Source organism: Stenella coeruleoalba, assembly GCF_951394435.1.
Source record: "Stenella coeruleoalba genome assembly, chromosome: 3".
In the NCBI taxonomy this organism is placed as follows: domain Eukaryota; kingdom Metazoa; phylum Chordata; class Mammalia; order Artiodactyla; family Delphinidae; genus Stenella; species Stenella coeruleoalba.
In genome coordinates this window covers 10,430,989-10,451,457 of record NC_137148.1, presented here as the reverse complement: position 1 = coordinate 10,451,457, position 20,469 = coordinate 10,430,989, and positions in this window count along the sequence as shown.

The following is a 20,469-nucleotide window of genomic DNA, read 5'->3' as shown; positions in this document are numbered from 1 at the left end:
AAGTTTATAGCAATACAATCCTACCTTAAGAAACAGGAAATATCTCAAATAAACAACCTATCCTTGCACCTAAAGCAATTAGAGAAAGAAGAACAAAAGAACCCCAAAGTTAGCAGAAGGAAAGAAATCATAAAGATCAGATCAGAAATAAATGAAAAAGAAATGAAGGAAACGATAGCAGAGACCAATAAAACTAAAAGCTGGTTCTTTGAGAAGATAAACAAAATTGATAAACGATTAGCCAGACTCATCAAGAGAAAAAGACAGAAGAATCAAATCAATAGAATTAGAAATGAAAAAGAAGAAGCAACAACTGACACTGCAGAAATACAAAGGATCATGAGAGATTACTACAAGTAACTCTATGCCAATAAAATGGACAACCTGGAAGAAATGGACAAATTCTTAGAAATGCACAACCTGCCAAGACTGAACCAGGAAGAAATAGAAAATATGAACAGACAAATCACAAGCACTGAAATTGAAACTGTGATTAAATATCTTCCAACAAACGAAAGCCCAGGACCAGATGGCTTCACAGGTGAATTCTATCAAACATTTAGAGAAGAGCTAACACCTATCCTTCTCAAACTCTTCCAAAATATAGCAGAGGGAGGAACACTCCCAAACTCACTCTACAAGGCCACCATCACCCTGATACCAAAACCAGAAAAGGATGTCACAAAGAAAGAAAACTACAGTCCAATATCACTGATGAACATAGATGCAAAAATCCTCAACAAAATACTAGCAAACAGAATCCAACAGCACATTAAAAGGATCATACACCATGATCAAGTGGGGTTTATTCCAGGAATGCAAGGATTCTTCAAATTACACAAATCAATCAACATGATGCACCATATTAACAAACTGAAGGAGAAAAAACATGATCATCTCAATAGATGCAGAGAAAGCTTTTGACAAAATTCAACACTGATTTATGATAAAAACCCTTCAGAAAGTAGGCATAGAGGGAACTTTCCTCAACATAATAAAGGCCGTATATGACAAACCCACAGCCAACATCATCCTCAATGGTGAATAATTGAAACCATTTCCACTAAGATCAGGAACTAGACAAGGTTGCCCACTCTCACCACTATTATTCAACAGAGTTTTGGAAGTTTTAGCCACAGCAATCAGAGAAGAAAAAGCAATAAAAGGAATCCAAATCGGAAAAGCAGAGGTAAAGCTGTCACTGTTTGCAGATGACATGATATTATACCTAGAGAATCCTAAAGATGCTACCATAAATCTGCTTGAGCTAATCAATGAATTTGGTAAAGTAGCAGGAAACAAAATTAATGCACAGAAATCTCTGGCATTCCTATACACTCATGATGAAAAACCTGAAAGTGAAATTAAGAAAACACTCCCATTTACCATTGCAAAAAAAGAATAAAATATCTAGGAATAAACCTACCTAAGGAGACAAAAGACCTGTATGCAGAAAACTATAAGACACTAATGAAAGAAATTAAAGATGATACAAATAGATGGAGAGATATACCATGTTCTTGGATTGGAAGAATCAACATTGTGAAAATGACTCTACTACCCAAAGCAATCTACAGATTCAGTGCAACCCCTATCAAACTACCACTAGCATTTTTCACAGAACAAGAACAAAAATTTTCACAATTTGTATGGAAACACAAAAGATCTGGAATAGCCAAAGCAATCTTGAGAACAAGAAACAGAGCTGGAGGAATCAGGCTCCCTGACTTCAGACTATACTGCAGAGCTACAGTAATCAAGACAGTATGGTACTGGCACCAAAACTGAAATATAGATCAATGGAACAAGATAGAAAGCCCAGAGATGACCCCATGCACATATGGTCACCTTTTCTTTGATAAAGGAGGCAAGAATATACAATGGAGAAAAGACAGCCTCTTCAATACGTGGTGCTGGGAAAATTGGACAGCTACATGTAAAAGAATGAAATTAGAATGCTCCCTAACACCATACCCAAAAATAAGCTCAAAATGGATTAAAGACCTAAATATAAGGCCAGGCACTATAAAATTCTTAGAGGAAAACACAGGCAGAACACTCTATGACATAAATCACAGCAAGATCCTTTTTGACCCACCTCCTAGAGAAATGGAAATAAAAACAAAAATAAACAAATGGGACCTAATGAAACTTCAAAGCCTTTGCACAGCAAAGGAAACAAATCATAAACAAGACGAAAAGACAACCCTCTGAATGGGAGAAAATATTTGCAAACTAAGCAAGTGACAAAGGATTAATCTTCAAAATATACAAGCAGCTCATATAGCTCAATATCAAAAAAAAAAAAAAAATCCAACCCAATCCAAAAATGGGGAGAAGAGCTAAACAGACATTTCCCCAAAGAAGACATGCAGAATGCCAACAAGCACATGAAAGGATGCTCAACATCCCTAATAATTAGAGAAATGCATATCAAAACTACAATGAGTTATCACCTCACACTGGTCAGAATGGCCATCAACAAAAAATCTACAAACAATAAATGCTGGAGGGGGTGTCTCGAAAAGGGAACCCTCCTCCACTGTTGGTGGGAATGTAAATTGATACAGCCACTATGGAGAACAGTATCGTGTTTCCTTAAAAAACTAGAAATACAACTACCATCCAACCCAGCAATCCCACTATTCTGAATATACCCTGAGAAAACCATAATTCAAAAAGAGTCATGTACCACAATGTTCATTACAGCACTATTTACAATAGCCAGGACATGGTAGCAACCTAAGTGTCCATTGACAGATGAATGAATTAAGAAGATGTGACACATATATACAAGGGAATATTACTCAGCCATAAAAAGAAACAAAATTGAGTTATTTGTAGTGAGTTGGATGGACCATGAGTCTGTCATACAGAGTGAAGTAAGTCAGAAAGAAAAAACAAATACCGTATGCTAACACATATATATGGAATCTAAAAAAAAAAATGGTTCTGAAGAAACTAGGGACAGGACAGGAATAAAGATGCAGATATAGAGAATGGACTTGAGGACACGGGAGGGGAAAGGATAAGTTGGGACGAAGTGAGAGAGTGGCATGTACATATATACATTACCAAATGTAAAATAGATAGCTAGTTGAAAGCAGCCACATTGCACAAGGATATCAGCTCGGTGCTTTGTGACCCCCTAGAGGGGTGGGGTAGGGAGGGTGGGAGGGAGACGCAAGAGGGAGGGGATATGGGGGTATATGTATTGCTGATTCACTTTGTTCTACAGCAGAAACTAACACAACCTTGTAAAGCATTTATACTCCAGTAAAGATGTTAAAAAAAGATTGAATTTAAAAAAAAAAAGATATTGAATATAGTTCCCTATACTCTACAGTAGGTCCTTGTTCTTTATCTATTTTATATTTAGTAGTGTGTATATGTTAATCCCAAACTCCTAATTTATTTCCCCCTCCAGTAATTTTTATTTTATAAGATGTGCCCTGTAGTGAATAAAATAACCCGATGTTATACATCATTACAATAGGAAATGATTTTCAATTGAAAAAAATCAGTCTCTACACTTTGTACCAAAGAAAATATGAAAGTTGCAGCTAATAAAAGAGTGGTTCACAGCCCCCCACTTCATATAAGATCTACCTGTATTAATACTATCTCTTTCCTCCCCCCAAAATTATTCCAGGTGAACTCTGCCCTTATCATTTAATTTTGACGAGTGGTAGTGCAAATTGTTTCTGTTTTCCTGGAATTGACAACAAGAGGTTAAGAGCTGAGTTATAAGGCGTCAGTTTGTCCGTATTCTATTGATAACTTCAAAGAATCAGCTGACATGGTACCTGACAGTTGTTTAGAGCTTGCTGATACCTGTTGTTCCAGTACGACCAGTGTTAAAAACCCCACCTCATTTTCCTCACCTTTCCCAACTTCTGTATGAATTGAGTGTTATTCAAACATTATTCTTTTCTCCTCTACTTGCTGGGGCCTTAGATGCTCTATCTATTTCTTTATATTTACTTCACCTATTTTTTTTTTTTTTTTTTTTTTTTTTTGCGGTACGCGGGCCTCTCACTGTTGTGGCCTCTCCCGTTGTGGAGCACAGGCTCCAAACGCACAGGCTCAGCAGCCATGGCTCACGGGGCCAGCTGCTCCGCAGCATGTGGGATCTTCCCGGACCGGGGCATGAACCTGTGTCCCCTGCATCGGCAGGGGGCTCTCAACCACTGCACCACCAGGGAAGCCCTACTTCACCTATTTAATGCATATATTTTTTAATTTAACTTACAACAAATTATGGCTTTCTCCATCATTTTCACTCTTGCTTTTATGCAATCAATAGTTGCTAAATTTTACTCTCATTTTTACATATATCTTTATTCAACCTTCCTTCTTTTGTTAGAAACTATCCATTTCCCCCTGTCACAGGAGGGTAATTAGTAATAAACTCTGTTTTGTTATCTACAAATATCCTTATTCACCTTATTTCCTAAAAGCTCACTTGTTTGGAATACCATTCTTAGTTAACAGATATTTTCCTTGAATTCAATACAGATGTAATTCAATACAGATGGAACTCTACCTTCATTGTTGCAATGGAAAGGCAGTCAGTCTAGCCTTACTCTGAAGATGACCCCCGCTCTAAACTTACCCACCACTTTTTAAGATTTCTTTTGCTTTGGGGTTCTACAATTTCTCTGGAATGTGTCTAGGCTGGGCTATGTTTTTTATGTGTATTGTTCTGAAATCTCAGTTTCTTCATTCTTTTGTTTATCTAGCTCGTCTGGATCTAGGAGGATCCAGATCACCCTGTTGGGTAGCAGGGTCTAACTCTTATTCTTCCTATTAGCTTCACCACATTAAGGCAACCCTAAATGTTATCACCTGTTATATATGGTACAGTTGACTATTAAAGTCAAAATTCAAGGTTTTCAGAAACCCTCTGAGTGATTAGTGCTAGCCCTGTCTTTTCTCCCAGGGATTCAGCTTTCACTATATTTGGGGGATAAAGAAGGCAAGAATATACAATGGAGTGATTAGTGCTAGCCGTCTTTTCTCCCAGGGATTCAGCTTGCACTATATTTGGGGGATCTGAGGATTTCGTATTTTCTTGTCCATTCATAAATACATTCCTCTTCTTAAATGTATTATATGGAGCATTTTACTTGCTTTAATTTGCAGGGTCACTCAAAATATCTCATACAACAATGCACAGAAAGTTGAGTCCGACTTCTTTATTAAGAGGAGTGTGAAGGCAGAAGGAAGACAGGGACTCTCTTATTTGAGACGTAGAGTCTGCAGTGTGTTTGGCCTCCCTTCCCCTTTTCTCCTATTCCCCTCTATGGGTGGGTGGGGGACAGGGTAGGGTGTCAAGTTAGACTTGTTGTCTTTCAAAGTCCTGACTTGAGGTTTCTTCTGTAGGATGACAATGATTTAGAACAAAAGCAACCAGAAGGGACTATTCAATTCACCCCGTGAGTAGAGCCCATTGTTTTCTATTTCTTTTTTTAAAGGACAACCCTAGGAAAAATCCAGGAAGAGGAAAGTATGTGTGACACAGACGTTCACACCCCCATCTCTACTGCAATCCCAACCCAACCAGTGAAGTCACAGCTCCCTCGAAACCATAGGCACCTCTAAATAATACATTCACTAGTCCAGCTTGTGTTAGGTGCCAATCCCTTGGTCAAGGGGCAGTGAGCATTTTTGTGATTCTCCCACCAGGAATACATGAAGTGGGGAAGGGGCATTTCTGTAAGGGGATAGCCAGATAGCTGTAAAAAAACAAAGGGAAAGACATAATGGGCAGACAAGAGCATCACATGACCAGGATGGCTCACATTGAAATAAAGATGTTATTGGAATAGGGAAAAGGATAGCAAAGCTTGTAAGATATATATGCCTAGAAAGATATCATGGGGGAATAATATTCTTGTACACAAGAAGGGAGCCCAGAATATTAAGGATTAGTATTTAAACATGAAAGAAACTTGGACAAAACTGCAAATAGTCTAGTTTAAAAAGAAAAAATTCAATCAAAGTTGCAGATTTTACATGAGGTGTTAAAAACTCTTGATGAGTGCCTTAAGCCAAAGAAACCAACACATTTTTGTATTAACATGAGAATTAATTATATTTTCATCATGGTTGTGTGTTTTTCCTTAAAGTCTACTAAACAATACTGATGGTTTAAATAACTATTCTATGAAATAACTATTTTATATTATACACAGGCCTGTATACAGGTATGTGTTTGGTATTTTCAGATTAGTTGTGTATATTTCCTAGAATAAACTATAAGTTTCTTAAAAGCAAAGAAATAGTTTGTCTTGAGGAAATAAAGAAATATTTCAATGCTACATATGTCTCTTCAAAAATCAATAAATGGATTGATTAATTAACAGATTAAATTGTGTAGGAGCTCTGATTTGGCCTTTTTAAGCAGCTTTGATCAGAGTTCTAGAAAATCAGTCACTGGCAAACAATAGAAGATAGAAAGGAATATTCTGAAGCCCATTGTATTTTGTTTTTCTTTGTTTGATTTTCTCTTCCCCTCTCTACCAAGGCAGAACTGAAAAGCTCTTTTCCACTGTCATCCAATATTAGACATTTTGCCAGACAGGCAAAGTGGAGGTAATATCATGAAGAGTAATGACTAAATTTATTTTAGAGCATCTGCTTCTACAGCTTTGGAAAGAAAGTGATTCAGAGCTGAGAAATCTGGTTAATGCAATCAAAAATCCCTGTGGTACCATTCTTGACCTTTAAAGCCAACACGCATTTGCAGAATGGAAAATTGAGCAGGAAGCCTGCTTTCAAACACTTGCTTAGTGATGTTTGGTGGTTTACCAGCTAGACAGTACTCCTTATCAATATTTCAGAGTCTGATGGAACAGCTGCCCTTTGAAACCAAAGGTCATATTCAGAGCTGGAAAATAGAATGGCTTGCAGAAAGTCATCTGTAGCAGTACTAATCTCAGCTACAAAACAATATTGAAAACATTTAGAAAGAAATATTTTTGGAATACATTTCAGAAAAGGTATTTCTAACAGTGGACTTAGAAGCATCAAAAGTTATAATTTGTTAGTTATTATTTATTTTTAATTTTTATTGGAGTTTAGTTGCTTTACAATATTGTGTTAATTTCTACTGTAGGCAGTGTATCAGCTATACGTGTACATATATCCCCTCTTTTTTGGATTTCCTTCCCATTTAGGTCACTACAGAGCATTGAGTAGAGTACCCTGTGCTTTACAGTATTTTCTCATTAGTTATCTATTTTATACATAGTATCAATAGTGTGTATATGTCAATCTCCATCTCCCAATTCATCCCACCCCTCCTTCCCCCTTGGTATCCATATGTTTGTTCTCTACACCTGTGTCTCTATTTCTGCTCTGCAAATAAGATCATCTATGCCGTTTCTTTTAGATTCCACATATATGTGTTAATATACTATATCTGTTTTTCTCTTGCTGACTTACTTCACTCTGTGTGACAGTCTCCAGGTCCATCCACATCTCTACAAATGGCCCAATTTCGTTACTTTTTGTGGCTGAGTAATATTCCATTTTATATATATATATATATATATATGTACCACACCTTTATCCATTCATCTGTCGATGGACATTTAGGTTGCTTCCTAATTGCAGTAACAGAAAGACATTCGTGCTGATATAGGTATAGGAGTTTCTTTTGTTAAATCACATAGATGATCTTCTAAATATTTGTGGAACTAGGAAAAAATACACACCCAAGGTGCATGGATCCAGAATTTGAAAGTTAGAGACCAAAACCATCCCTTCTTTTCATCTCTGCCTCTCACTGTATTATCTAATGCACTCACCTACTTCTCTACAAAAACAAACTTCCTAATGAGTTATGCCTTTTCCTCAATGGCTTTAGTATGCTCTATCATCCACTCTGGTTTTACATCTATAGGGTTGAACTCAAGTTCAACACTTGGCATACTTTAATTAGCCTCAACTCTAAGGTTTCTAGTTCAAATTCTTGTAAAATCAGACTCAGCATTGTTTATAGATTAGGTTTCTTAAGTCAAAACTTCATTCCTGTTAATGGCAGTAAAGGAGTTACATGCTACCAAGAAAATAAGTAAATAAAGGCAGAAAGGGATGGTTGGAACTTCAGTTGGCTGCAGACTATTTTCAAAGAGGGTACAGATAGGGAAGCAATTATCAGCTTCTCTACTAAAATTAGTAAAGTAAATTCAGGGTAGAAAGGAGACTATTGATCCATCAATTTAAACCAATTGAGCTAATTTATTTTACTTAATGAGGGACTGTTTTGTGATCTCCAAAGTAAACAGCATAATTCTGAAAATACCTATGGATGAACTATGTTTTCTTGCCTTATTTTCTTAAGAATTACCAAAAAGCATTGGAAAATAGTAAGACATAAAAACTATCACTGACCAGGATTAGAACATCAGACTGTTTATGATAGTAGAGGAAAGAGGTATAAAGTTACAAATAAACTTGAGAAAAAATGTTTGGAGAAACAGCAATTAATCCTCAACAAATGACATTATGGTTAAAACGTGACCTTGACACTAAGGAAATTTTCCCTTTTGATAACATAGGAAAGTTGAACTAGACTCATGTGATAGTCATTTTTTTGAGCACTAACAGTGGGCTGGACAATAAACCTAGAATTAAAATAATAATAACAGCAACACTAACAGCAGTAATAAACAAAACCCCACCCCTGGTATCAGGGAGCTCACAATCCAGAAATTTTATCTCTTCTAGCCCTAAAATTCTGCTAACTCATGTGTTTGGGCCAGATAATATTATATATAATATCCCAGAACCAGGGATGTACAGATCTGCCCAAGTGCAAGCTTTCTTCCACTATAGGACTCCTAAAGCTACCTGTACTACAGAAATTTCAAATTGGAAGCAAATTAACACTTTTTATTAATGGAACGAATGCTAAAACTCCCATGTTAAGCTTTGGCAAATGCAGAATTATGGAATGTGGAGTACATTTATAGACCTAAAATGGTATTTGCTTAATTTCTGAAACCCAAATCCAAAATTGGGTCTTACTGTCTTCTGGTCAGCAGCGTGACATGAAAGACTGAAGCAGTGAAGGTCAGGGGTCATAAGTGAGTTCATTGACCCATCTGGCTGCTAGACTGGTCATTGTGGCAGATAGGAAAGATACTGTTTCTAAAAAAAAAAAAAAAAAAGCGGTGGGGGAGGAAGGAAACGAAAGAAAAAGAAAGGGGAAAAAGGAAAAGAAAGAAAAAGAAAACATGGCTCAATCACTTTCTTAGAGTTCAAAGTCAGATTAGCATATACTTGAAAGAAAAAAAAGCATGGTGGAGGCATGGTGGGATAGGAAAAGATATGCTTTCTGGATGTAAATAGGAATCTGTGAATCCACAAAACATAAAAAATCAGAGTTTGAATGTCCTGTGGATTCACAGATTTTACAAATTCTCATAAAATAAGTCTGTATTCCTGACTAGGGTCTATAAAGCCCTTCACCATCTAGTCCCCATCCACCTTCTGATTTCAGCCTCAGCCTCCTCCTCCTGACTGCTGGATACACTGATTTATTTCCTGGTCCCCGTATGTAACATGCACATCCTGCCCTCCCCCTCTACATAATGAACTCCTGTTCATCTCTAGCTGGAGATCAAGCCATTCCATCTAATGAAAACATCCCCTAACTCCCAAAGAAAGGCCTAGTTCTTCCTTTGCCATGATTTCCATAGAGAATTTACACAGCCTTTAGAAAACCATGATGTTTTTTTTTTCTTGCAGCTTTACTGTCTTCCTGATAAACTGAACTCACTGAATGTAAGGCAGACGGTGCTTCATCTTTGCACTGTGAAATATCTTGCTTAATAGGTGTTCAAAAATAAATAACATACAAAAATTAAAAGTAATCTAAAGTACTTAAAGATATCATGTAGTTTGCAACTAGCAACAAGAATCAACAATAAAGAAAATATTAATATAATGGTTTATTGTCTTCTTTGATACCAATGACTACGATCTTTTAAAAAAATCCCTTCTCAATTCTTGAGCGGTTTGTAATCAACTAAGTAAATAAAGCATACAATATGTGTTAGGATAGAGGTCCAAAAATGGTCCCTATTCTCCAAGCCTTCTTGTGCCCCCTCATCCTTTGCAATTTTTACCTTTGAATCTGGTCTGATCTTGTGACTTGACTTAGGGTTAGACACTCACTTCTACTGTCTCTCTTGCAGCCCTGCCCACAATGAGAAACCAGACTGGACAAACATGAACCATGAGGGACCATATAAATCTAAGCAGAGTCAAGTAGGTCTAGCCCAGGTCTTCCCAGACCAGCCAGTTCCCCGAAATCTGACCACAAATGCATGACAAGCCCAGGCCACTCAGTGAAACCATCAAATCAATGTAGACACATGTCAAATAATAACTTTCTATGGTTTGAAGCCACTAAATTTGGGGGTGATTTATTATCAACAGCAGTAACTGACACAAAACAATACAGAATTTTGAAAGAAGAAAAATATCCCCTTACCTTAGAATAAGGACCAGACAAAAGAGCTAAGATCAAAATTATAAATATTTAAATACTTTACATAGAATAACAGATAAAAGAATCAGTCAAAACCAGGATCCAAACTAGATTAAAAATCATATAATTATCCTTTTTCATAGGGATATTTTTGTCAGATTATTTTGTGAAAAACAGTTTTCACTACCTCAGGGTCTTAGAGTCACATAAAAATAATTGTGTCATAATAAAAGAACTTTATTAATAGGAACATAAACACTCATATCACTATCTATTTTTTATATTGCTATCTGGCATCCAATTTTCTTGTAACATTATATTTAGACTCACAAATGTGATTGAAAATGTATCTCCTCATTTGATTGCCTGGCTTTTCCATCACTAAAAGTGAAAAACTGAAACACTAGTTTTGTTCTACGACTTCATTCATATTTTTCTTTTTAATCTCTTGAATGAGTGACTTTTTCAGATCAATATCCATGATTTATAAAGCTATTTCATTACCTGTAGTATTAAACGATTTGAAGATTAATAATCCTTCTATTAAAATACTACTGTCTATAAATAAAGTGTGGAAAAATCCGTTTATCTTATACCTAAAGGTCACCATACATGTAACTAAAAACATAGTTCTATTTGGGATCATGCTTTTTATCTCACAGACTAAAAAGAAAATCACATGTACCTGGTACTGTGTGGGGACTTTAATATTAATTTGATTAATTCTCTGCATGATTCTTTTTGTTTTTAAAAAGAATCATCATGTGTCTTTTCTTCATTTTCCTAAAGAGGACAGAGATTCAAGGACCTTTAGCAAAGGTTTTAAGATTGAAAGTTTTAAAGTATAAGGATTTCAAGCTTGATATTTCGTTTAGTAATACATGTGTAGTAAGTGGAATTTGGAAAATTCAGAACCATATATGAAAGAAAAAAATGTATAACTGTAGAAAATTTTACTCTGCAATTAAGGTATTCTCAAGGCTTCAAGTATAGGATCACAGAGCATATAGCTAAAGACTGGAATGATATCACTTACAGGTGGAATCTCAAAAAGCCAAACTTGTGGAAACTGAGAGTAGAATGCTGGTTACTAGGGCCTGGGAGGTGGGGGAATTGGGGAGAGGTCGTTTAATGTACAAATTTTCAACTAGTGGTTAAATAAGTTCTGGAGATCTAACGCACAGCATGGTGACTATAGTCAACAATTCTGTTGTGTCACCTTCAAAGTTTTTAAGAGACTGGATCTCAATTGTTCTCATTTCCAAAAACAAAAAAAAAAGAAGAAAATGGTAACTATGTGATGCGATAGAGGTGTTAGCTAACACAATGGTGGTAATCATATTGCAGTATATAAATGTATCAACATGTTGTACACCTTAAACTCACACAATGTCGTATGTCAATTATATCTCAATAAAAAGAAAGACTGAAATAATCAGTTCAGCTCTGATCTCTTTACTAAGGTTTAAACCTAAGTATCTAATTATTAACCAGGCATGTCAATTTGAATATACAATGGATCAAACAAACCAAACTCTCACCTTCCCCTGCAAACCTTAATTCTATAAGTAACATCATGATCCATCCCTTTGGTCAAACCAGAAACCTGGGCAGTAGCTTTGATTTTTGTTTTTCATCAGAGCTCTCCCTCCTCTTAAATCTTCTCTTTTTTAAGACCTACCTTTCCATCTCATAAATACTTCTTGAACTTGTCTGCATCAAAATTTCATTCATCTAATTTAAGCTAACACATCACACACAGGCTCAAGCCACAGCTCTCAAAATGGTCACTGGGATTTTATTATGATCAAATCTTAATCTCGTCATTTCTAGACCAGGGCATAGGCATTTTAACATGATCCACCAGGCCCCACGTTCCAAATCCTGATAAACTCTTAACTTCTTGGTCTAGATAGGCTGAGCTACTTCCAGGTTTCATTGTCTATCTCCCCTTGGAGATCTCGCAAATTCAGTCCCCTCTTCTCAGAACACACTCACATACTTCTCCATTAAGTGGATAAATCCTACTTGTTTTCAGACATCATTTTCTCCGGGAAGTCTTCCACAAGGTTGGGTAAGGACTCTCGTGTTATTCCCATAGCACCATGTGTTGACCTTATATCCCATCCCCCACTCTATTGCTTCAATCTCCAACTAAAGTATACCTCCTGTATCTCCAATTAAACTATAAGGTCACATAGAATACAGCCTCTTCTTCTCATCCAGTTTAGTAATCGTTTAGTAATATTCTGATGCCTAGCAGAGTTCCTGGTTCATAATGAAAGAAATATTTGTTGAATAAATCAAATAAAGAATAAATAATTGTATAATAACTGTAAATGGATAACCCTAACTTGTCTATTGATTATGTACATTTCCAATGTGGATTTGTTAAACTGAGTATTTTTCTTATTGAACTTTACAAGATTAAGTACACTGAGTGATGCAAGGAGGCAGACTATAAGAGTAGAAAGAATATTTGAATCAAATCAGAATAGAAGAAATCCAGTTTTGAACTACATTTACACCTGTAAAACCACCACCACAATCAAGGTAGTGAAACTACCCCAAACTTTTCAAGTTGTACATTCAAAATAGTATTCAATATATAGTTAATCGTATGTCATTTATACTTCAATAAAGCTGTTTAAAAAATAGGGGTAAATGGGTCAAGGGAAAATATTGAAAAATTATCATTTTAAACATAAAATATTAATATGTAATATATGCATTCATTCATAGACGGCAGCTTTTGCTGTAAGACAAAGGAGAGATAATCAGATGGCAGAAGCATAGCAGGAGAGTAAAATTATTACAAAACACCATTCACCTGGATTGGTTGTGTGCTATGCTGCTTTCTACCATATACTCTTCTATCCAGTCTCTCTTTTAAAACATCACATGAAAGTAGAAACAAAGCACTTAGTATTTTCTCTGCTCCCAAAGATTATATTGTAAACCACTCCATGTGCTCAATTATGTGTTCTGGTAAAATTCATTGAGCATAAGAAAATAATGAAATTGCATTTTAGACTTCTGGAAGTGGAGCGAACTTTACAATTTGGTCCACGCTGCTAACTTCCCAGATGAGCAATCTGAGATCCAGAAAATGGCCTGAGCTTTAAAGGGCCACACAGCAGGCAGTGGCATTGGCATTCATACCACCCATTTCAAAATTCAGGGGAACACACTGCCTGAATTCTTTTTTTGAGTAGCATTTTGGGTATAATTTATTATTTAATCAAATTCTATATCAGTCATCTTCCCCCAGTAAAGAATATAAATGATATTGCATGAGGAATTTATTCTATCCACTTAGGTAAAAATTAAGAATACTCCTTGCTACATACATCCATTTTTACCACTGCCTTATATCAATAGTTTCTCTCAACTACCCTCTCAAGTTTCACTAATAAAATTAACCTGCTGAACTTTCATTCTTCTTTAAATGCCTAAATCATTACATTCATATGGTAGACAATTGGCCAATATAAATCTAAATAATGAAATTTTGGATTAGGAAAAATCTTTCTGAGAAATCTATTTTTATTTTAACTTTTAGAGAAAAGCAGTCACTGAGGGTAACCTCAGTATTATAATTTCTGTCAACACTCTGAAAACTTATTTATAGCCAACTACTTATTTTAGGCCTGAGGGTTGAGATTATGGTCCATTTAAAGATAAAAAGTTTACAATGGTTCAGTATAAAGTTGCAATATATATGCTTTCAATCACAAGGCAATATTCTTCTAAGGTAACAAATAACTCCATGGAAAAAAATTTTATATTAGTCATTGCTTTGAATCTTTCATTTTCATGAGCACTAAGCCACATTTTCTAAGACTGAAAGGCATTTCAAGGAACAAAAATGTTATTGGGTGCTACACTGATTTTGTTTATTTATAAAATCATAAAGTGTTTTAAAAAGTCATTTTCCTTTTGTGAATGATATTTTCCATTCCAGTGGGTTTAACTGAGTACAGATATCCTTATGAAAAATAAACAAATAAAAGAAAATTAAAAGCTATAGACTAAACAGATGTTATACAGCTTCCTTTAGAGAAGGTATATTCCATTAGCACAGATCAAATAGCTTAGCAGTGCTTTCCTTCTTAATAGATATTAAAAGCACTGAGTGAGAATGCTCTTTCAAATAATTTAATTTGACATATGATATTTAACTATTTCTAGTAGATTCCAGGATGTTCGAAGCACAGAAGTTAACAGAATGGCTTTTAATTGAAAGCCAAACAGGATTTTGAATATGAGTTCATAATTTAAATGAGATACTCTTACAAACGTATATAGCAGTATTTAACCTGGTTATTAACCTGTTAAAAGGATGCAATTCCTATGTGTGTGTAAACTGAGGGACTCCAGTTGAAGAAGAGCACAATTGTTTTTTCTTTAATTAAATGTTTATTGAGATAATTGTAGATTCCCATGCAGTTGTAACAATACAGGGTAATCTAATGTGTCTTTTATCGGTTCCCTCCAATGGAAACATCTTATAAAACTATAATATAAAATCATAACTATTATGTTGTTATTGATAAAATCCACAGATCTTAGATTTTACTTATATTTATGTGTATGTGTGTATATTTAGATCTATTCAATTTTATAATCTGTAGGTTTGCACATCCACCACCACAATCAAGATACAGAACAGGGCTTCCCTGGTGGTGCAGTGGTTGAGAGTCCACCTGCCGATGCAGGGGACGCGGGTTTGTGCCCCGGTCCGGGAAGATCCCACATGCCGCGGAGCGACTGGGCCCGTGAGCCATGGCCGCTGAGCCTGCACCTCCGGAGCCTTTGCTCCGCAACGGGAGAGGCCGCAACAGTGAGATGCCCGCATAAAGGAAAAAAAAAACAAAAAAACCAAACAAAGATACAGAACATTCCCACCGTCATAAGGATCTCTCATGTTGCCCCTTTATAACTGCAAATCATTTTTTATCTCCCAAAAGATAGGATGTCAAAGGAAAACGAAAGAAAAATATTTTAAGAAAATTGAAAAAGGTAAGAAAGTATGAAGAATTAGTAAGACACAAAAGAAAACAACAGGAAAGAAACACAGATAATGAGGTCCTTAGCCTGGTTTTTCCCCCAGAAGGAGCTTGGACATGTATATGAGTAATTTATTTTGAAAATTGACACCATAGGAAACTGGGAAGACTAAGACATGGAAAGTGGAAAAAACAATTTAACCGTTTGTCTTTTAAGCTGATCACCACTGAGGGCAACTGGGTCTTGATCCTACTGGGACGGATGCTAGGAGGAGCCATTAAAATGCATCAGAATATTCACAAGCACTGAGACAGAAAGGTGAGTATTTATCCTCTGATACACACTACAGCTTCCGGTTGGTCAAGGGCTGGCCCATGGGCTCACTAACAACTCCAGATACCTGCCTGCGTCACTGGTCAGCTGCATGTATGGAGTCTCTCTGTGAGGCTGCCAAGATGGATTCCTGTCTCTATTATTTTTATCCTTACTGACAATCATGAAGCTTAAAACACAAAACCCATGTAGCATACTTAATTATTGTTTACAATAACTGACGTTTATTTTTATTTCAAGTTCCCATTTAGTTGAATCTGGAAATTTAAATTAGGTCAATTTCTAATGCCCACCCCTACTCTTTCTCTGCAGTTGTATTAAATTCCAAGGGACTTAGGAACAACAGAGATCTTGACTGCGCTGCAGGCAACTGCATGAGTGATAACTGTGAAAGGGTAAGTGGGAGTCTGTCTTCACTGGCTCCTGCTGATATATATGTATGTGTGCATGTGGTGTATGTACACACACATACACTCGTACATATACACACATGCACGCGTGTGTGTACGCATGTATATAGAGAACCTTGGATCCTGGATCCACAAACTGATATCGTCTTGAATCACAAGATCTCTTCCTGTCGCTCAACTACTTCTAAGTCCTCATTTTTCATTAGAGTCTTTCTACTGATACATTGTTGAGCCTCTGCCTTGGAGAGGCGGTACCTTTCCCTTTTGCTCTTGGATTCTCCAAACACATAAAAGCATTTGATCGCAGCCACCCCCATCCCCAAACCTGGGATTGATCCCTCCCTGGAGAATCGGGGGTGGAGGTGGATGGGGAGTGCTGAGCTTAGTGTCTCTTTCCCAAATAATACAGCGTCTGTTCAATATCCAGAACTGTTCACCTAATCTCAGTCCTGCCAACCCAGGGGATCATTTTCCTGACTCAGGAACAGGAAGCCTTCATTAACTATTCCCTAAAATATGATATCTAAGCCCAGAAACTTGTCCCTAACTCCCTCCTCCTTTGATATCAGGATTTTTGAAGCAAAGACCAATAAAAATTGGCTCTATATTCTGTTCTGTCATCCCTTCCCCGAGGTGATGAAGGTAGAAAACTCAACTGCCTGAATGAGGTAAAGGGTCTGGGATATGAGATAATATTGAAGGAGGCCCCTTGATTAATATTTCAAGGACATAGGCTGAAATAGTCATAATAATTATGGAAAAATATGTAACCTAAACACTACTCTGATTTTCTTAAAATAAAAAAGAACCAATCAATCTCAGATGAACTGTTTCCCTTGTGAATGAATCTTACCAAAATTTCAGTGTACACAGTATATTGTTTAAAGTATACTTTTTATAAGTGTGCAATTTTCCACATAATCCTTTTAATACATATGCATATATTCTAAAAAGTATATATGCATACTTAACCTGGAAAAGCGGAGTAATTTTTCTTGCCACCGAAAGGAATAAAGTGTATCAAGGTCAAAAATAACAGTGTAATTATTTCATATTCTGTTACATTTGCATACTGTGACAATTTTTACTGACAATAAAAATCTCTCATATTCCAGAGTTTGAGAAATAATTATAATAACTGCAATCAAATGTTAGTGCTATACCTTGACATTTACAAAGCATTCCTTAGTGTATTGCTGCATTCAAATTTTATGAGAGAAACTGACTGGAAACTTTAAGTGAGCCAATTTTAAAGCAATAAATCATTTTACTTTTTTCCTAAAATGAAGGCTGTACATGGAAGTACCATCGGTTGCCCCAGTACTCAGAGCAGTAGTAACTTTATAGCAATTAAACTGTTACAGTAATTTCCAAAGCTAAAGAAATTTACCCTTCACCTTTCAAGGCTTATTTGATATACTAGCATCAAACCCTGTCTCAATTCTACTCTAGTGGTGGCTATACTTCAATCTGTGAACTGTATTAGCAGTCTTTGGTTGACTACACCCATGATCTGGAGGACTGTTTATTGCATGTAAACTATCCATTTTTTAGCAAGTTCCCCTATGATTGGTTTTTCAAGTAATTATTTCTATTAGAGTCAAAGATTTCATATCTTTTCTTTCTATATCCTTTTCGTAACATGGTTGCAGCATTCCTTCCTTTGTACTCAAGAAGACACTCATTTTTCCCAAGGGTTCCTACATTTTCTTCTACCTACATTGCAACTGTATTCAGAACGTAAACAAATCATCAGAAGTCTGACACCTTGTCAGTCTAAGTTGGGAAAGGCAGCCATGTTTTAATCAACAAAGTTTAAAGAGAAAGAAAGAGGGAGAGGGAAGGAGAGAGAGACAGAGAGAGATTCTTTTAGAATTTGTTGCATGTAACTTTTTAAACACAAGTTCTTTCAGACACTCCAGAATTGCTGGTTACATAAGAAACAGATTAGTCTAACAACTACAATGATAATATTTTTTAAAATGGAGTTTCAATTTGTATACTGAATGTCTTCAGTGCTAATATCAACGAAAGGAATTAATTTTGTATTCATGAACATGAAATACGGCTATTCAAAATGTGTATTTATGGCATAATTTTTTCTCTAAAATTAAAAAGTTATCTAACTCATTAACTAATGAATCAGTATAGTGGATGTTTACATGTATATACTAATTGTAATGGAGAGGACAAAAAAAGAGATGAAAGAAAGAAAGAAAGAGAGAGAGAGAGGGAGGGAGGGAGGGAGGGTGAAAGAAAGAAAGAAAAAGAAAGAAAGAAAGAAAGAGAAAGAAAGAAAGAAAGAAAGAAAGAAAGAAAGAAAGAAAGAAAGAGAAAGAAAGAAAGAAAAAGAAAGAAAGAAAGAAAGAAAGAAAGAAAGAAAAAGAAAAAGAAAGAAAGAAAAAAAGAAAGAAAGAAAGAAAGAAAGAAAGAAAGAAAGAAAGAAAGAAAGAAAGAAAGAAAAAGAAAGAAAGAAAGAAATGATGGTATTTTACTTTCTTCCACGTCTACCTTTCTTTCTTTACCCTAGATTATTTTATCGTTTTTTATTATTTCCTTTTTTGTGGTGTTCACTGTAATGCTAGATTTTCTTCATTAAAGTTCCTTGTGATTCTCTCTCTCTCTCCCTCTTTCTCTTTCCCTCCCTCTCTCTGTGTGCATGTGTGTGTCTCTGTGTATTCTTGTGTCAGAGTGGGTAGGAAGAGAAAGACAGAGAGAGGTAGAGAGACACAGAGAGAGAGAGAGAGAGAGAGAGAATTGACCTAGATATTGGATGCTCATTCTAAAATAATGAGGCCAGGACAATGAAGGAATTCTCTCCTGTCTCATGATTTGGGAGCAGATTTGAAAATGACAGGAGTGCAAGGAAGTTTCATGGCACATAAACACCATTTTTATTTATTGTCTGATAATTCCATATTATATGTTTTAACTTTATTCAATCTACTTCAGTAGCCTAAAACGGACATCATGTGCATTGACATCAGTCCTATCAGATTCTCAAAAGTATATAATTTGATGAGGGTGGCACATGCACAGAATAATTGTGTTTGCAAGAACAGCTTGAATTTGGCCATGAGAATGGAAGATAACATAATTCCTGAAATATGAGTGAGGGGAATGTAGCAATACTGATTTGCCTAAAAGTCTCCTTGGCATGGAATTGGGTTGGTGAATTGAGGAGAATATTAATTTGATGTTGGGCTTGTTCAGTTTATTTGCATTTTGCTAAACGACGAAGTAGGAATATCAGACAGAGAAGTATATGCATGTGAACGGGAATCAGATGAAAGCCTCCACCGGGAATTCTCCAACTCACAGTCTTAGAAGTAATAAAAGTAGATGAGCTCATAGTGGTATTGCTTTCCATGGAAATTCTTTCCCATGGATCTAATGATGAGGTGAATAATTCATTTTAGTATACCAACACATTTCTTTGTTGCTAAGACTAATCTTTTTCTTATTTTGACATCTTCAAAATTATAAGATTTGTACACATACACCTACATGTATTTATATGTATAAACAAGCAGTATATCTTATTTTCTGTGTCACTATAAAATCAAAGAATTATAGTTATGTATTTTCTATTTCAAGTTGATATAACTTTAAATTTTCATTAGAAGAAACCTAGCTCCCCAAACATTTGGGGATAAGTTTTTAACTTCATAAGGGCCATCCCACTGTCCTTATTTTATGGCATGTAAGATTCAAATATTGCAAGAAAAGGGTAGAAATGTTGCCTAAGAAGTGAAAAGATTGAGGCCCATATCCTTTCTCTTTAGCGACTCACTCAAAGCTATTGTGACACCTCCCTAATTGAAATAGTTCCAAGCAAGACAAATAGGCTGAAGATTCATTATAAGTAGTTTTGAGGGAGTGAGGAGGCTGGAGGGAAAAGGAAATATTTTTCTGTTGCACTCAAGTTTCTAGTTTTGGTAACTGGGTGAATGATGCTATTAAATGATACAGGGAATGTGAGAAGAGCCAGACGAGAACTTGTGAGGGGAGTGCAATTCAACCTGAGAATTTTGAATCCAAATGGAAGACGAAAGTTGCTATTTCTAATAATCTGCTATAGATTTAGATCTAAAATGTAACATAATTGTTCATACTTTATACTTCTGGAGAAAGTACACAGCTAAAGTTCACCAATGCTGTCTGAACAAATTTTTTTTTTTTTTTTTTTTTTTGTGGTACGCGGGCCTCTCA